This window comes from Hipposideros armiger, unplaced genomic scaffold (assembly GCF_001890085.2).
Source record: "Hipposideros armiger isolate ML-2016 unplaced genomic scaffold, ASM189008v1 scaffold_144, whole genome shotgun sequence".
In the NCBI taxonomy this organism is placed as follows: domain Eukaryota; kingdom Metazoa; phylum Chordata; class Mammalia; order Chiroptera; family Hipposideridae; genus Hipposideros; species Hipposideros armiger.
The window spans coordinates 406,167-412,521 of NW_017731494.1; the positions used below are offsets into that span (position 1 = coordinate 406,167).

The 6,355-nt window shown below is 39.5% G+C and overlaps 1 pseudogene; it reads right to left on the bottom strand.

Annotated features, from left to right (window-relative positions):
* Nucleotides 1–3,170: 3,170 nt before the first annotated feature.
* Nucleotides 3,171–3,911, bottom strand: LOC109387001 (cleavage and polyadenylation specificity factor subunit 5 pseudogene; annotated as a pseudogene).
* Between the last annotated feature and the right edge of the window lie 2,444 nt (nucleotides 3,912–6,355).

Sequence of the window (6,355 nt, forward strand, 5' to 3'; positions counted from 1 at the left end):
TCTCCCTCTCTCTCTCTCTCTCTCTCTCTCTCTCTCTCTCTCTCTCTCTCTCTCTGCCACCCCATCCTAGCCACCCACCATCTGCAAGCAGAAAGAGAGCCCTCACCAGAAACCGAATTTGCCAGCACCTTGATCTTGGACTTCCCAGCCTAAAGAAATGTGAGAAAATACCTTTCTGTTGTTTAAGCCACCAAAACTATGATATTTTGTTATAGAAGCCCATGCAAGCTAATACAGATGGCAATTCAGGGAGGAAAACGGGTCAGATGGAACACCCAGCATTCTAGCTTGGTCACTGGACAGCTTGGAGGACCAACCACTGATAGAGAAGCAGAGAAGAAACAGGCTTGTCCAGGAAGATGTGTTCAGTTCTGAGCAGATGGCTTTTTGAGAGGTTATAGGATATACTTGCGGGCATGACCAGTAAGTAGTCAGACACATAAGTCTGGAGCCAATACTTCAGGACTGGTGAAAAGAAAAGAAGAGCTCTTAAAAAGAACGAAAGGGAAAAAATTCAAGGAAGTATGGTGGACAAAGCAAAGGAGGAAAAATATCCAGGAGCAGGGAGTGAGCGGTCGTGTCAGACATTAATGGGAGGTTACGTTAGACACGGACAGAGAAGGGACCCACAGGTTTTGCAGCAAGGGGGGTGCTGCTGACCCGGAACAAGGCCTGTCCGTGGAGCAGTGAGGGCAGCAGCCAGAGAACAGAGAGCTAAGGGCTGAATGGGCAGAATAAACTCTGAGAGAAATTGGAAGCAAAACAACACAAGAAATAAGGTCAATGTATATTTGCAAATTTTTTTACCCCTGAGTTGCAATTTTTTTTAAATAGATGTAAATAGACAGAATTCATTACTAGAAAGCATAAAGAGATACTTTATTGATGCAATGCTGTTTTTTAAATTAGGTTATTTGGCAGGTTAGAAATGAAGTCACATTTCAACCTCATGTGGAACTAGACTGGTATAGTTTGTTCAGATTAAGTGTTAATAGAAACAAAGCCTAGTGTATCTCTGAACTTTCAAAACTATTACTTTTGTTTATTTGTCAAGTGGCTTGAGAGCAACTATGAACATTCTGAAACCAGGGAAGTTCTCCCTCTGGGTTGTAATATTGGTTGTCCTTATTGTTATTCAGAGCTAATAATATTCTGTACATTATTGTAATCAAGAGATCTGTGTGGCCCCAGAACATTATTGATCTATTGTTGAGACAGAAATCTCTGGATTGCAGTAAGTGTCTAGGAAGAAACTAGCCTATCTCTGTCCCTCTCCTTCTCCCTCTGTGTCTGTCCTTCAATAACCGTCCAAATGTGAAGAGCCCTGAATCAGCAGCTGGCAAATTCATAATAGCCTGTGTTACTTTGAGATGCCTGTTTATCTCTGAGTTTTCAATTCTCTGCAGGAAGCCCTTTCCTGCTCTCGAATCCCCAAATGTACTGGAGGATTCCGTCACCTTCTTCCTCCATCCAACTTCTAAAACTTGTCATATCTAGAACTCATTACCTGCTCACTTTCTCTCCGATTTTCTTCTGCTCCCCCAAAGTCCAGACAGACATTAACCAGTCTTTAGGCAAGAGGAACCAGCTCCAACTGCTTATGTAGTTTTCCAAACTATCTGTCTTTGCCAGGTCTTGACTTCAAAAATACACTAGTTAAAAATCAGCTCTTCTTTTATCTGCAGTTGGCTCTGTTGTCAGCCCATTCCCATGGTGTAAAGACGAAATCCCATAATGCATCAGATTGACACAAAGGTACAAAATCTACCAGAGGGGAAGGAGGGGGAAGTTTATTTATATCTCAAAATATTATCTTGCTACTTAAGCAAATAAAAGAAGAAATAAGGAAAGAACAGGGTAAAAAGCAGTTGGACATAATATGAAAAATTAAAGCACCACCACTCAACACCATAATCATTGGGGGCAATTTTGGTAATTATCTTTTCATTTCATTATCTATTTATATGTATATGCATACATTTCTACTACACCTATCTTTTGCCACCTGTAGGTGAAAACTGGCTTTATTTAACTTAATAATTCATCTATTCCTTGTATAACAACATTACTCAATTCTAGAAAACCTTGCTAAGTGAAAAAAACAGTAATTTTTTCTAAATTTCCATTAATTTTAATTTGAAAAATAATGATATATTTCATCCCAACCTATATACCTAAACAATTTTCACATTTCTAACTGAAAAATGAAAATAAAACATTATATAAACAGTAGACAACAATATTTGAAAGGATTTGAATATGATTTGTACATTGAAATATCATAAAGATTTATTATTCTCACAAAATGAGAACTAAGAATCTTGATAGTGGGTATTGGTTGCAGACAGTGTAAGGGAGTCATTCATTTGGAAGATGAATTCTCCATGCAGTACTTTCTTTACCAATTTTTCAAACTTTGGGGGATTCATGGTTATTTTGTACTTAATTTGGACTCAGAAATAAGTTATAAAACTAAAAATCACGTCTAGGGCTATAAAATAAGGGCAAAATCTGCTAGTCCTTAGTAACATATGGAAAGAGCACACAGAGATGTTATATCTTTATCCCACTTGATTAGTGAATATACATACAAAACAATCATTTTGGAATCATCAAATATGGTGTCGAATTCACTGTTTTATATTGCATTATATGATGAGAAACTATTGGTTGAGAAAATTCGGGAGTGGGTCATGAGTCTAAAACCATATGATTCTTACACATATTTATTTAGTATTTCTTTGAAAAATTATTAGTTTTTTTAAACGAGTTGTCTGAGAAGTGCTATAGCTGTTAAATAGTCATCATTCCAAAAAAAAAATCATTAAATAGTCATTATACAAAGCAAATCTATATATTAAAACATCATTTCATGCCAGGAAATCTGATTCTACAGTAATATTTTATTTTTTTATTTTTATTTTCTGTAAGAATTTTACAATTTTAATGTGATATTTTAAAAAATGGAATACAAATAGAAAGTCCACTTTCTTTAATGTTGTATAAAAACGTATGCATGGAAACAAAAGCAAATTAAACATTATCACATGTGTTTACACCACTATCTAGTTCCCCATATTAACTTTACGGTTCAAACAATAGAAAGCAAGTGGCAATTTAGGGGTTGGGAAAGAGAAAAAACCAGCAAACTTTTCTATCACATTTATTCTACACGGTGCAGAGCTGTGCTCACAGAGACGGCTTCTTTTTACTTCTCCACTGTGCAGGAATTCAGTTGTCTATAAAATTGAACCTGCTCAAAAGCTGAGGGAGACTAGAAATGATGTATCCATATCCTGGTGCATTGTCATACAATTCAAACAATGGTGCAGCTACTAGCTTGTAATTTTTAGGGACTACAAACAGGCTTTCTCTTGAAGTCGAACCAAAAACAACTTCTTACGTTCCTTAGGTTTTGTAATATGTGCAGGAATATAGAGATACTGAGGAGGTTCAAAATTTGGTCTCCACCAGTTTCCAATGCCATCATCAATGACCCAGTCTTGCAGGACTCCATCTTGAAGACCCAGTATCTCTGTCATTAAGCATTTTAGTCCTTCAACTTCATCCTCTCCTGGATTAAGTTCACCACCAGGAAATTTGAAGAAAGTTGTTCCCAGCTGTAGCAGTAACACATGAGGTAGCCCATGCTCATGTACAATCAGAACCCCTTCTACAGTCCTCATTCCAATTTTATCAAATTCCTCCCTCATGCGCTGAAATCTGGCTGCAACAGAGCTGTCCTTCTCATACAGGGGCTCTTTTGTACCAAAAGTATAATTGGTAAGAGGGTATAGGTTGATGGTGCGCTCCAAGGTGAGGGGCTTGGTCTGCTGGATGTACTTGTTGCCAAACTGGGTGACCCCACGGGGCCAACCGGTCTGTGAGCGATTCGGTGTCACCACGGACATGCTAGCGAGCTCGGGTACTGGCGGCAGCGGAAAAGGGGAGGCAAGGAGACTTTCCCCGGTGCCTGCAGCGGTTATTTTCGTCCCACTCAGCAGCTGCCACCTGCCATTAACATGAGAACACAAGAGGAGCTCTACAACAGTATTTTAAATGGCTGCATAAATTCCGTTATTTAAATATACCATAATTTATTTAAACAATTCCCAATTGTTAGAAATGCAATGACTTTTATCTCTCAGAGTCCATTGTTATAAACAATACTGTGGATGACCGTTTTTGTGGTTAAGTCTCCTAGGAGGTCCTTCATGTGCAAGTATTCGCTTTGACCTGGAGCTAGATCCCAATTCTCCTTATTCTCAAGTTAACATTTTTTTCTCTATGACAAACAGAGGCGATCACATTACATTTGCTGCACATAGCTTCTGCACAAACACAGAAACAAACACAAAGATTCCCAGGAACACACACACAGAAGTGTATGTTGATTGCCTAATTTAAATGAATGCAATTCTCACTACAAAGTAATTGTCTGACAGTTTATTAAATAATATGCCTTTTGAGGTATACAGTCAAGAAAAAAAAATGTAGTTCTTGCTCAACTTACATTGTCCTAATGGCTTGGATTAGGAATCCCTTCTCAGTAACTCAATGTCAGTGGGCCAGAGCCTCCTTAAGAGTTCTTGAACTTTCCTTACTTAACAAAGTAGGGGGGAAATTGTGTCATGTCATCCTCAAAACAAACAAACAAAAAGTCCTGGCTCTAAATCTTCTGCCTTTATCTTCTTCTCTTTCTTGACTCATACAGATAATTAGTATGGATAAACTCTGGTGAGCTATGTGGCCATATGCTCAGCATTAGTCATGTTGTATAGTTAACACACACACACACACACACACACACACGCACGCACGTATTACCTGGGTAACTGTTTGCACATAACAGCAGAAATGAACCTGGTAACAAATGTAGCTGAAGCAAGACTCCATGGCCTTTTTTTTTTTTTAAGATTTTATTGGAGAATTGGGGGAGGGAACAGTGTTGGGGAATTGGGGGAGGGGAACAGCCAAGTTGTTCTTCAATCTTTGTTGTGGAGGGCGCCAGTCGCCATCTGGCTTCCAATCGGCAGCTTGTGGCTTCTAAGCTCAAGGTGCTGTGTTCAATCTTAGTTGCAGGTGGGTGTAGCCACCATCCCATGCAGGAGTCAAACCAGCAGCCTTATTGTTAAGAGCACATGCTCTATCCACTGAGCCATTGGGCGGCAGCTCAGCTCAAGATGTCGAGTTCATCGAGTTCATCTAGTTGCGGGTGGGCATAGCCCACCATCGAACAGGCAATCTTGTTGCACCAGCTGAGCCATCCTACCACCTGTTGGCAGCTCAGCGACAGCTCAGCTAGGGCGCAGTGTCACTGGCCCATGTGGGAATCGAACCGGCGGCCCTGTTGCTCAGCGCTCACACTCTTAAGCCAACTCTTAACCAACTAAGTCACTTGGCCCGCCCAAGACTCCATGGCCTTTGAAAGGCAAAATCTAGTATGGATAGAAAAGTAAAAGTAAAACTGAACGTGTTTTCATGTACAAAGAAATAAATGGCCTCAAATTCATATATCCAATTCAGATGTGACATTTTCCTGATGAAGCATAGGACCTGGCCAAGTAGAATGCTGTGTCATAAACACGTTTTCTGTAGATGCTACCAATCTATTTCAAATCCAACAAGTTCCCTTAGCTTCTCTCTCCAGTAGTTCATGTAAAATATATATAGCATATTAATGTAACTTATCTATCTAGTTCAAGAAGGATAGAGCAAAGTTTATATAAATCCCATCAACAGAGTACAGAACTGGTGAGCTGAATTGATTTCCAATTTACTGTCTTTGGAGTTGATTCCCTTGAAAAAGAGATGTGTTTGGATGTAACCTTCATAAACAGCAAATCAATGACCATTTCACTTTCTTTCATTCTCATTGCGAGGAGGCAGCCAGGGGCAGCGAAAGGCTCCCCAGACATAAGAGAAGTGGAAATGCCAAAAAGGTGCTACTGCTTCTTATGAACTACAGGAGTATGTAGTTTCCACAACCCACAACTCTCAGAGCAATCACCAGCAACATGCAGCAACTATCTGCTATTGTGGAAGCCAGAAGCAGAAAGCATATCTTTTCCTCCCACTTCTGAACTCTCCACAAATGTTTCTCAGTGACAGAACCTAAGAGAAAAAGACAGTTGGCAAAGGAGCCTGGGAAATGTAGCTTGCAGACACCCAGACACAACAGTACAGAACCAAGTATGGAAGAGCAAGTGTTCGCCTTGGAGGCAACAGATAAATGACTGGCACATTTCTAAAGTGAAAAACAGAAGCAGAAATACAAAATAGAATTAAGGAATTCAGAGGAAACACTGACAACAGAGTGGACATTAGCCAAAACGATTTTTAAAATAATAATTAA